The 12,084-nt window shown below is 43.5% G+C and overlaps 1 protein-coding gene across 1 annotated transcript in view; it reads left to right on the forward strand.

Annotated features, from left to right (window-relative positions):
• gpc4 (glypican 4) overlaps positions 1–12,084 on the forward strand; it is a 34,003-nt gene that overhangs the window by 1,266 nt on the left and 20,653 nt on the right. The window lies entirely within an intron of this gene.

A 12,084-nucleotide genomic window follows, 5' to 3' on the forward strand; every position in this document is an offset into this window, starting at 1 on the left:
TGGAAACCTGGTTAATCATACAGACATGCTGCTGCTTTTTTCACGCTGTTAAAGTTACACCGCGTTAAAGTGTGGAGGACGTAGCAGTGACACGTTTAGGGATGCATTGTTCAGACACACTATGTACTGCTGGCAACACTTCACTGCTCCACCGGGTAAACACAGTCTTCATTTAGGAAATACTTGAAGGTAATTCATAACAATAAAGGTATAATAAACACACGAGCTGTGTTCCTCTCTGAAAGAAGCCAGGCCCGTGTTTATTTCCAGGCTTCCTCAGTAGAGGCTCCTAGGGCTGTGAAGTGAAGGCAGCCGGCAGTGATTTAGTAAACATTCCTGTGCATTGTGAACATAGGTCTCTCTCTCTCTCTCTCTCTCTCTCTCTCTCTCTCTCTCTCTCTCTCTCTCTCTCTCTCTGGGTTTAGTCTGATTGTTGTGGTTGAACTTCTTTTTTTTTTTTTTTTTTTTTTTTTTTTTTTTTTTTATCAAACTCTACATCTACCTCAAGACTGCACCGCAGGACTTAATGCATCAATGATGGAGCTGATATTTTGATAACCAGAGAAGTGAGACAGTGAATCCATGTAGCTAATCAGGAGATAAACCCAAGTAATGGAAACTTAGGGGGGCTTTTACAGTACAGGCTTGAGGGGGAAAGGGGAGGGGGTGAGAGAGAGAGAGGGGGGGGGGGGGTGAAATTCCACTGTGTCCTGCATAATTCAACCACGACCTCCACCTCCTCTCGTTTCCTTTTAATTTCTGTGGTGGTTCAAATAAATTTGCAATATATATTCAAACCCCTCAACTCAGTCCAGTCTGGCTGCCAGTGTATCATAGAAGTAAGTCGTCCAGCCATGGATACTGTGATGTTGGTGCCATGTTTTTTTTTAATATCATTTTGGACTTTTGTTTAACTTATTTAGCATTTTTGGCCTCCTTTTTCATTTTTCCCCTGCAGATTTTCTCACATTAGGCGCTTCACTCCCCAGCTGTTTCATGCAGTATTCACAGCATTATTTTATCTGACAAGGGTGACCAATTTGTATGTGTTCTCTCTATTGTATTGAAGGCCTTTATGAGTTTTCCTTTGCATAGTTTAGAGGATGTTCAGACTGACTCACTAGAATTTGAGCTGGGTGTAACTGTCAAAGAGGCCGAGGACTCATTTTTTTTTCTTGCTTTTCACACAGGTCCTAAAGGTCCTTTTGTTTTCTATCTGTATGTCTTTGTGATGCTAAATGTCACTGAGAGTACCCCAACATGTCTGCAGTGGTTGGATTTGATTGTGTTGCATCTGTGGGTTTTGAAAGAAGGATGTGAATGAAGGCGGTGGTATTGTGCAGGTTTCTGTGCTACACGTGCCTTTCCCTGACAATAGATTTCTGGTGTATGTCTGGACTTCAGGCAGGGCCGACCTCAATGAGCAGCTCTTTGTCATTGATAGAGACTGAGATAATTGATCCATAGAAAGCAACATGGTCTACTGTCATTAAAGAGAGCATTGGGGGTCCCCACATACAAAAGCCCTCCACTCTTGAAATGTTTCATGTTGTTGAGCAGAAATGACTCCAGATGTGCAGTGTGGTTGAGCTTCAGTCGTGTTTGTCAGAGCTCCAAACTTGAATCCTAAATCTAACAGTCTTTGTGTGAATTAAACTGGATGTGAGGTTGCAGAAGGATCAGACCATTAATTACATGCATGTGTGTATCACATATTTTGTTTCAACAGTTATTAATCAAAGGCTATTCACTTGTATCATTTACAAAAGTTTAAGGAGTCAGTGGAGGATGCAAAAACATTTTCCCACACAAAGTGAGAGGATGTGATCCAAATATTTCAACTAAAATAATGAGCCCTCCTACTTTAACCATAACTGTGCAGACTCATGGCAAAGAATACATACTTTAAAAATGATACACTATCTTTGCCAGATAAGTACTTTTGGAAATGTTTACCTCCTTTGATACATGCATCATAAATCAGATTTGTGAAATAAGAGTCTTATTGGAGACGTGGGATTCAAAACTTGCCTTTTGCAACCACAAACATCTTGTGTTATTGTTGGCAGCATGGAGATAAGAATGTTTGGTACCATTGAAATTACTGACGGGCTCAGCTGAAGCCAGACTTGAGATTCAATAAAGATGTTTTAATGCAGTCAAACTGAAATGGAAACGCTGATTGCTTGAGCATAGACAGAATTAAGTGATAGAGAGGAACAGCAGGCTCAGTTGGTGAATTCCTCGCTGATCCCATGGTATCAATCGTTTGCCACTCACGTGGAAGCGGTTCAAGACCTCCTTTCCAAATTTCTTGTCTGCTGGATGATGATTTGTTTTGGTCCTGTGGTTGAATACTTCACTGAAATGGGAAATAAATTATGCTCATAATCTTAATGATGACAGATAAATAATGTCAGTAATCACACAGAATGTAAATGGTGGTTTCAGTGTGTGAATCGTTCTGCTAATGGTAGGTAGTGTTTATTTTTCTTAACACTTTTATTTGATACTGTGATAAATGGTAAAGGGAATCTGCCGCAATAAAGACCAGCTCTGAAAGCAAAGCAGTTAACTCTGACCAGGCTGGTTCCTGCCATGTCAAATGTCCTGCAGCAGGACTGGACCTACACTCCGTAAAGTAAAATCTGTTTTGGTTTACTCTGGCAGTCAGGCTTGATGTCACGTCTCAGGTATGGGACAATGGCAGAGATCAAAGCGAGGAGGGTCGGTTTCCCTCCCTTCAGCACGTGGAACATCCCCTGTTCATAATCAGTTCAGTGCATTATGACTGAAACTTAAAGCATGCATGACCTCAGCGTGTTGGCCTCTCTGTAAGCTGGAGACATTCTGCAGCTTCACATTGTGAGGGCTGTTTCTCCCCTCAGCCGGTGGCAGTGCGCCCTGCATCATTACGGTTTGGGAAATAACAGGTTGTGCTATTGCAACGACTTTGCGCAGATAAGATAAGAGCAGGGAACGGGCGTACACAGCGTCTCTGAGAGGTTTTATAGTTCAAAGACCAATATTTGAGCAGCTCTTCTCAGCAGTATTTTGACTCTAGTAATAATTAACTAATAAACTACCCGCCAAGTGTTTTACTCGCCTCTCAAGGCTAATCCCATAAAACAACCCCTTTCTGTTTCATGTTAAAACCTTTTGCAAATCCTATCATTACAAATTGCGTCTGTGCTGCACTGTGATAAATCTAACTGCTTTTTAGAAAGTGCAAATATAAAAATGTGTAGCAGTTTTCCGAGACTGTTGGATTATATAATTGTTGTATTTTCTGCAGGTCACACAGTTGTAGATTTAAGCGAAAGTTTGTGCCTTAGCCCATACTGAGTTGCACATTACCACTCAATTCTACAGTGGCATAGTCTGAGAAAAACAGCAGTGGTTTTAAGGGTATTGTTTGTGTAGTCACATTAAGTCTATAAATCATTGCAAACAGCCCGGATTATGTAAGAGAACTTTTCCTCAAGGCATGACATGTCTGGCAAAAGGTCAAAGAAACACACCACACTGTTGAATATTTACAGTGTTTAGTTATTTAGAAAGAAACCTTTGGTTTGCAGATGTTTTTTGTTGAAAAGGCCGCACATTTAGATTTGTGTGTGTTCTCCTGAGTATTTTTAGAGCATTGTGTTTCCCCATCTGATGGAGATGGAGGTTATTTAGAGGTTTCTCTCTCACGGCAGATGAAGTTCAGACCATGTAAACACACGCGTTTTACTTTCAGGCACCACATTTGTAACTGTGGGCTATATGTTTGAAAAGACATAGCACAAATGCTCCTTTTGTTCTTTTTTTAATTAGTACATGAGAGACGAACAATGATTTCAGCCCAAACTGTTTTTTCACCAGGTATAGCGGGATTAAACGGCTTCAGGTGTGCCATTTAGGGAACTGTCTTTGGATCCCACCCATAGGTGTGGTTGCAACCAACGGCAAATTCACACATACAAGACTTACTCATGATAAAAGGAATAAGTCATCATGCATCAACGACACATTTTGGGTTACATTTAAACTTTGAAAAACTCATTACAGGAGACGTGAAGGTCGAATATGTGTGTGAGTAACTCTAATAAAAACTTCATCTTAACACAACTTCATTGTGTCACCAAAGGAATAAGTTGGAAAAACATTAATATCAGCAGTTGGTTTGAAGAGAGAATGTGTTCAGGTTGAGATTAAAAGAACTCCCTGCATTAAAGCCAGAGCAGTAATCTTTAATAACATTCCTGAGCGATGGAGTTGATCTCTGGCTTCTTGGCTTGAAACGGTTCAAGCACTTCTTCTCACTTTACTTTTATGTCTTTTTTTTTTTTACCTTTTCTGAAGTTTTTACATGTTGACATTCCTATATTAATAGACTTTAAAATAACAGGATCAGGTCAGCCTTTGTTGCTGATCTCAGCTTTTGTTTTGCCCGCATGAGGTTACCTGAGGATCTAAAGGCAACGCTCCATGTTCCTAATCTTCAGTATTTTCAAACCTTCATTGATACTGAATTCAACCTTTCTAAATTGTGCAGGTGAAGGTTTCTGATAGGCTGATCAATAGATAGACTGTGAGCGCTTGGCTGGAGTCGCTCCTCAGCTGTGGTTCCTTGGCGATATGTCAAATGCAGCGCTGATGTGAGGGTTCCCGATGCTCTCTGTCCTGTTTGTGACATCTTCTCCCGAACCGTTTGGGTGAGTGTTCAGGATAATTGAGTTTAGGTATCATGAGGATGAGGTCTTGTGAACCCGGGGGAGCCTGATGGGACCAGAGGATGAAGGGAGGGCGGCTACACGCGCCTGCTCGCTCTTATCAGTTTCCTGCCATCACAGCGTGGCAGCTCTGAGATTAGGGGCTCTCGTGGCATCCCGTTCTGCTCTGCCAGCAATGGCTGCCTTATCGCAGCACACACAAAAAAACATTTAGACCGTGCATAGAAGAAGTGCAGCAAAAAGCGCCTGGTTTTGTTGTTGCGTGGATCCTTTCAGGTGGATGAAATGATTTTGACATACCAGGCCTGTTTTAGTCTTTGGGTCGCCTTCTTCTTCAACAACTGTGGAATGTTAAGTTTCTCTCTTACGCCCATTTAGTATGCTTCAAGTGTAGCATCAATTCAAAAGCTGTGTGTGTGACTGTGTGTGTGTGTGACTGTGTGTGTGTGTCCGTAATTCCATCACTTTGCTTCGGCCGGAGCACCCCATCTCCAACACCCCCACCCCCCTCCCCCCCCAACCACCAAACGGCCAAGTGAGCGACAGATCAGTGGGGGGTGGATGCTCTGTGTGGGAACAATTGAGCACCCCCCTTTTAGGCCGGCCTGCCTCCCCCCCCTCACCACATTCCACACCGGACCACCAAGACCTGCACACAGGAGCCCTGGAGCTGGGAACACACGGCAACAAAGAGAGCACTGGAGGGACTGACTGAGGCCTGCAGAGAAAGAGAAGGGATTTGACTGACAGGAAAGAGTTTTGTACCAGAAACCAGTTGAATATCCAGAAGTGGTGGGCTGTGCAGGAGCCAAAGAGTGTCTGTGTGTGTCTGTGTGTGTGTGTGTGACACAGGCTTAGGCAATCTGGGGAGGTAACTAGTTTCATGCATGCACTGTGAATCATCTTTGGTCATCCATACAGATTTGTTCATAGAGCTCCTCTTGGTAATCCCTCTGTGCTCTCGTGCCTGTCTAACACAATACCAGGTTTTAAAACAAAGTTTTTATTTTTTATTTTTTATTTTTATCAAAGGGCCTCAGTGCATTTTTGGCCACAGTTAAACTGACCTGTATCATTTGGTGGATCTGTGTGGGTCTGCCTGATGCAAACTGTGAGAAATCTCGATCTGGCTTTGTGGTTTCCCGTATTTTCAGTTGAGGGAAGCGACCCCCTGAAATTCCTTGTTAACACATCCTGTTTGCACGCTGTTAAGAGTCGGCCGTCTCTTTTTCTCCGCTCTGTCCCGACTGACATATCAGTTCGTTTTCTTCTCCTGCTGCTCGCTCTTTAGCAGCTCCTCTGGGAGGTTTTGTTTCATTCCCAGTCTTTCCTTTCTTCCTCATCCCTGGGTGATTTCCTCTCTTTTTCACAGTCAGTAGTGGTTTACTGGCACTTTCCTGCCCTGCATTCAGCCCACCTACCTCATGTCTCCGCTGCTTTTTACCTTTTGTTGTTTCCTTTTTACATGATGCAAAACTAAACCAGGTCTCTTGTGAACACACATCTCCCTGTCGCTTTCGCATCAATTCTGACAGTTAGGAAGGCACCAATAACACATTTCTGTTGTTTTACCAAAAGCAGAGGAAATATCTGTACCGAGTTTCAGTTTCATGTTAAACACTTTTAGCCAATACTCAAGCTATCAGTAAGTTGTTTTATGAGAGCGACTCCTCCACTGCCCATGTGATGGCTTTCACCACCTCAGCCTTCATCCTTCGACTCTTCTGGATGCTCAAGTTATTCCGTGCGACTGATGTTTGATGGTGCGTTTTTTTTTTTTGTTTTTTTTTTGTCCGTCTGATATTTGAGCTGCCGGTCGTCTCCTTTGTGTCGATCACCTCGGTGCTGGTGTCACTCAGCCAGCTGTGAGGAGTGTGGCGAAGGGCTGCCGGCGCTGATCCCAAACTGCAGGGGTGGAGTGTGAACCCCCGACCCGCCAGACACAATGAGCCTCCACTCAGTCACTGAAGTCATCTCACCCCGTAGCTGCCAGTGAGGGAGCGTGGTTATGATGTAGGTGTAACTCGACCAAGGTTAATTGATTTCCGATGAGGCCGCAGTGGACTTGATGTCCGTGTTGATAGTCCTGATCACCATTAGGATTTGTGTGACTCGCCAGAGGCCCGTGTGGTTAGGGAGAGCGGTGAGGGAGCGAAGCCATGGACTTGCCTGGGTGTTTGGGCTGAAGCCCCAGTGCTGGGAGCGGGCCAGAGGAGCTGTAATCCCTGCTAATTACTCCCAAGGCCTACATCAAGACTCTCACTGACAAGGCAGTCATTCACTATGCTCACTTTTCCAAACTACGTTTAGCGTAATAGGTTTCCTAATATTTACCCAATCCCTCTGTGTGCTGCTCGCCTTTGGATTTATTTTCATATAAATTATATTGTTTGAGATCAAAAACTCAGTCTTTTCTTCTGTCAAACAAAAAAAGCAATATTCGGCTTTGGCTGCTTCACACAGCTTTGTGAATTTGACGAGTTGATGCCATATGTTAAAAGCAGGTCATCAGAACAACCATTTAAAACATGAAGGGAACAACGGCAGACGTCCTGCTGGCCGAGCGCCGATAAGCGAGGGAGGGAAAAAAACCACGCACATGAAAGGATCAAATGCTTTAAGTGATGCCTCCAAAGCTGCAAATAATTCAGCCAGTGTGTGTTTTTTGCGGGCAGAAAAATTAGTCGTTATGAGGGAATGCAAGCCGGCGCAGCAGGGTTTGAAATATGGGGCATCGTCAGAATGGCAAGTAGCTTTGATATATGGACACAGTCGGTGCAGACCGTCAGGAACAGACTGAGCCATCCATGACCGAGGCCCATTAAACCATTGTACCGTAAGGTTTAGACTTTCTAGTCCCTTTGACAGTCGGCGATGAGTGGTTCTCTTCCCACCGCCTCCGCCGGTGTCCAGTTTCGTAAGGCCCAACAGGTATATCAGAATCTTTGTTGCCCTTTTGTAGCTTTGAGCTTCCAGAAACTCGATCTTATACCTGACCTCATTCTGCCTGGGGGGCTTCGCCGGGCCCCGTCCTGCCTCAACATCTGGTGGACTTCAGCTGCTTTTGGATGTCTGTTATAAACATTGTCAAGGAGCTCCCTGTCCTAAGGAGTGGTTCTTTGGCTTTTACTGGCAACGATAAAATGTATTGTTTGCATGTTAAGTCTTCTGAAAGCTCTCGTATGTTACAAGAAAATGGGATGTTTAGAATTGTCTTTATCTGGAGTTCAAGGGAAGAGTGTCGTGATTTGCCATAAGTGACTTGCAAGATGCACATGACAAGGCCTCATGCTGTTGTAAGCCTCCTTACATATCCTCGTGCATGGCTCTCATGCAGTGTGTGAAAAACATCTTAAAGTGGACCTATTTGTTAGCTCAACGGTCGTCCATTTCTCGGACAGCACAACGGTGTTTGTGCGGTCCCATGGTAAAGCACTTGGCTTTAAGTAAAGAGAGTTTTTCATCCTCTCCTTTAAAGTCTGTTTTCATTTGTGTGCCATGAGTCAGTGGAAAGATGGAGGGCTGTGGTAGAGCGACAAGCCAGGATGGTCTTTTGTGCCTCTTTTTTTTTTTCTCTCCCCCTCTCCTCTTGTGATAATCATGCTGTGCTGTAACTTGTTCTCTCCGTTTGTCTGCAAAACCTCGGCCTGTCTCTTCAAATCTTAAACATAACAGTCTCTCTTTCACTCGCACACACGGACACGTACGGACTGACAAACGCGTCAAGCTGCAATCTGGAGGAGAAGCAGTCGGTCAAACACTGCAAACCTGCGGCTCATCAAAGGGCACGTAACCTGAAAGAAAGACGTGGACAGGTTGAAAGATTAGTCTAGTTGAATGCATGAATCATTGCCCCCAACTCCCACTGATAGATAGTGCAGTTGCTAAGATTCCCAGCAGAGGATTGGTTGGAAGGAGAGTTTCTTGATTTAAGTGTTTTGTGTGTTGTTTTTTTCTTTCTGTGTATGAATCTGTTCTCTGTACATTACTTGTCAGACATGGACACACGGGTCAAAAAGCAGCTGGCTAAGAGGTGTGTGTGTGTGTGTGTGTGTGTGTGTGTGTGTGTGTGTGTGTGTGTGTGTGTGTGTGTGTGTGTGTGTGTGTGTGTGTTTGGGGAGGGGGGGGGGGGGCACGTCTGAATAGCAGTCAAGCCAATCACCAGTGGTTGATTTATTTACCAGGAGGAAGTGAAATAAGTTGCGGAAAGTTTGTGTGGAACACCATATGAAAGTGAATCCCATCCTGAAACAAATCACTTCTGTTTAAACTATGAATCCCACATAACTCTGTTAACGTGAATCATGGCCTGCCGTTACAAGTCAAAGTTTGACCATATTTTTTTTATTATCTAATTTCTTTGCTGCTCTATTTGTGTATTTCTTGACCCCTGTCAGACCTCAGTGCTCCTTCAGGGCCAAATAGTCACTGTTTGGAAAACCGTTTTGTGCTATTTTAAGGTTGCTCAATGCCCGTGGTTGTGAATGGCAAATTTCCACTCTGCTGTCAAGAGGCTTTATGGAAATAAGTTCACTCCATATGCACAATCTTTAATCGGAGGCTGCGTTGACCGCATTTTGCCTGTAAAGGTCAGCAGTTCAAACACTGTCCTCAGGGTTTTCTTTGACCACAAGAGAGTTTATATAAACTGTCCAGCAAGCGAGCCTGCAGCGCAGACCCCAGAACAGTGGCAGGAATTTGGTTTCTGACTTGTTAAATGTACTCGGGGAAGTGCAGAAGCGAGCCGAAGCCCTGACAAAGCAGTGACCTGGGAAGTGGTGTAGGCAGGGAGCTTTTGTGTGGGGAGACAAAGCCGGAGATACTGGGCTGGGACGGGAGAGGGAAACAGACCGAGCGAGAGGCCAGGGCAATGTTGTGGAATCTCCCCAGGGGCTTCTGGGTAAATGTTCATGGATGACAGCGTTTTGGAATGTTCACAAATGGAGAGTTTTAATTGGCCTGAGGCCCCGACTGGTTTAGTAATCAGAAATGGACTCTGGTGGCAGAGGGCTCAGATTTATGGGTCCCAGTGTGTGTTTTTGTTTGTTAGATCAAGTGCTTGTTAGAAAATAATTCACATGTTGAACAAAATCTGCAAGATTTAGCGCAGATTTACGTCTTAATGTGACAATTCTTCACTCTGAATGAGAAATAGGCAGTGAGCAAGAGTTTTTCTACGGCAGTCAAGTATTTCTGTTTAAAATGCAGTAGATGATGCAGATGCAGATTGTAATGAGTTCTGGCCTGCCTCGTGCTGTGCAGCAGCAGACATGCCCTTCTTTCTCCTTATTCTCATGCCATGTGACATGCACAATTTGGCAGTTTGGTGTTTTGACAGCTGTGTTGTGGAAGAGATTTTAATTCCTGATGTATTTAGGGAAACATCATTTCAAACAGATATAAACCAAAGCCTTGTGGCTGGCTGTGGAGCTCAAAACATTCACTCCAGAGAGAAGTCCTCTAAACCAGGACTTCCTGCCTCATAAATGGAGTGTGAGCATTGTTCTAAGTGGAGTAAATCTCTCCTGACACAAGCAGTGCTAGTATTTCCCAAGCTCACCACCACTGAGGGGCTTCCTCCCAGCAGTACATTCTTTTATTTATGGATGTTACTGATGGTCTCTGTGATTGTTCGTCTGCGTTAAACTCTTAGCTCTTCGGGCTGATGCCGAATCATGGGTCGACTCAACAAGTGCCGTGACTCATCATGTGAGGGACGGCTGCTTTCTAGTCAGCTGACAACATGCTGGGTGACAAACTACTGTAGCAGAGCTACATGATAAAAACCAGGACTACATGGTATCGTATAAAGTCAGACGCATAGCAGTGTCCCCTCCACTTAGTCATTTCACACAGTGAGCACCAGTACGACAAAATGCAGTTCAGTGTGTCATCACAGTGGAAAGTCCTGCAGTGCATGTAGATCTACACAAAGATATATGGATGAATGGACAAAATGAACAATAAACTAATGTGGTACTGATGGTAAGTGATGTAACTTGATGAAAAGTAAACATGCACATACACAGAACAGGTGAACTGATGAATCAGTTTTGTTATTTACAGTATTTATGGAACCAAAACCGTGTTTCCCACTTCCTGAGAAGTTCCTGGTTAATTGGGTGGGTGGCGCGTCATGTGACTGTTGTGCATGCAGAGACTCGCTCAGGTTAGAGGCGGAGAGTTTACAGCTGCCCTCCGAACGCCTCACATGCACACCATCAGAAGACACTGCAATTTAGCCTTTTTTTTTTTGTAAACGCCTCGCATGCAAGTTATATGCAGACGATGTCTTCAGGGAGAGACACGTCTACGCTGCTCTCAGTTACTGCAGAACACAAAACTCTGATGTGACCAAAAACTAGCTGGTTTGAAAAGAATGATTTAAGGCATTTTAGTATAAGCTGCAATAAAGAGTAGATACTCTACAATGTAGATATGTTGTGTATTAGGGCTACACTTAAATGAAGTATCATGAATAATTATCACATTTGCCTCTTATTTTTTTTAAAAGATACACTTGTGCACAAGAGCTATCTGCAGGGTTAACATTTTTAAATCAATTTCATCGCACAATAAAAATGAAATCTGAGATTTGGACCCCAAGTAACATCAGTTTAACTTGCTTTCTCCGCACCTGTGACCGCCTTGGTTTCTTCAACATTGTTCTTATTTTCATTCTCCTCATTGTCTCTTAGTTAAAGTTAAAAGTGCTTTCTGCCAGCTCTGGCGGAGAGCATGCCAACCGCATCAGTTTGTACACGAGTGAACATTAACAAAAGTTGTGAGCACACGCTAATTGACAGCAACTGGTTGTTTGTTAGTAGCCTTGATGTATTGTTGAAGCTTGTTTTGCCCCCCACCAGCAGTCCACCACCAAAAGACATTCAGTTTATTATCATGGAGAACAAAAGGGACCATGAAATATTGAAATAATATTAGAATGCTGGAATCACAAATTAGTTTTTAATTAATAAAATAACTCGAATCGATGATTTGATGATCCAAATGGTTAGCAATCAATGTTCTGTCCATCAACTTGTTGATAAATTGACTAGCTCCACTATTTGCCCGGTCCTAGTATGCTTTAAATCATTTGCCCCTTTTTCCTATCATTAATACCACAAAGATCCTCACAAGGAGTTCATTACCTTTCTATGCAAGATTTAAACATCCTCCATGACACCTGTAAATAAAACCAATTTAAAGATATGATTTGAACCATATCAGCTCCACAGTCTGGGCTTCAGTCACACTGAGCAGCAGTCAAGGAAACACCTAACATCACAAAGGTCAGCATCTCTACCCACCATTTTGTTAAAGCACTTCAGTCTGAATAAGAAGTCCCCTCCCAGCAAACTATGAA

The sequence above is a fragment of the Embiotoca jacksoni genome, unplaced genomic scaffold, assembly GCF_022577435.1.
Source record: "Embiotoca jacksoni isolate LCO1_2020_lvr unplaced genomic scaffold, fEmbJac1.0.p SCAF_5, whole genome shotgun sequence".
NCBI lineage: Eukaryota > Metazoa > Chordata > Actinopteri > Embiotocidae > Embiotoca > Embiotoca jacksoni.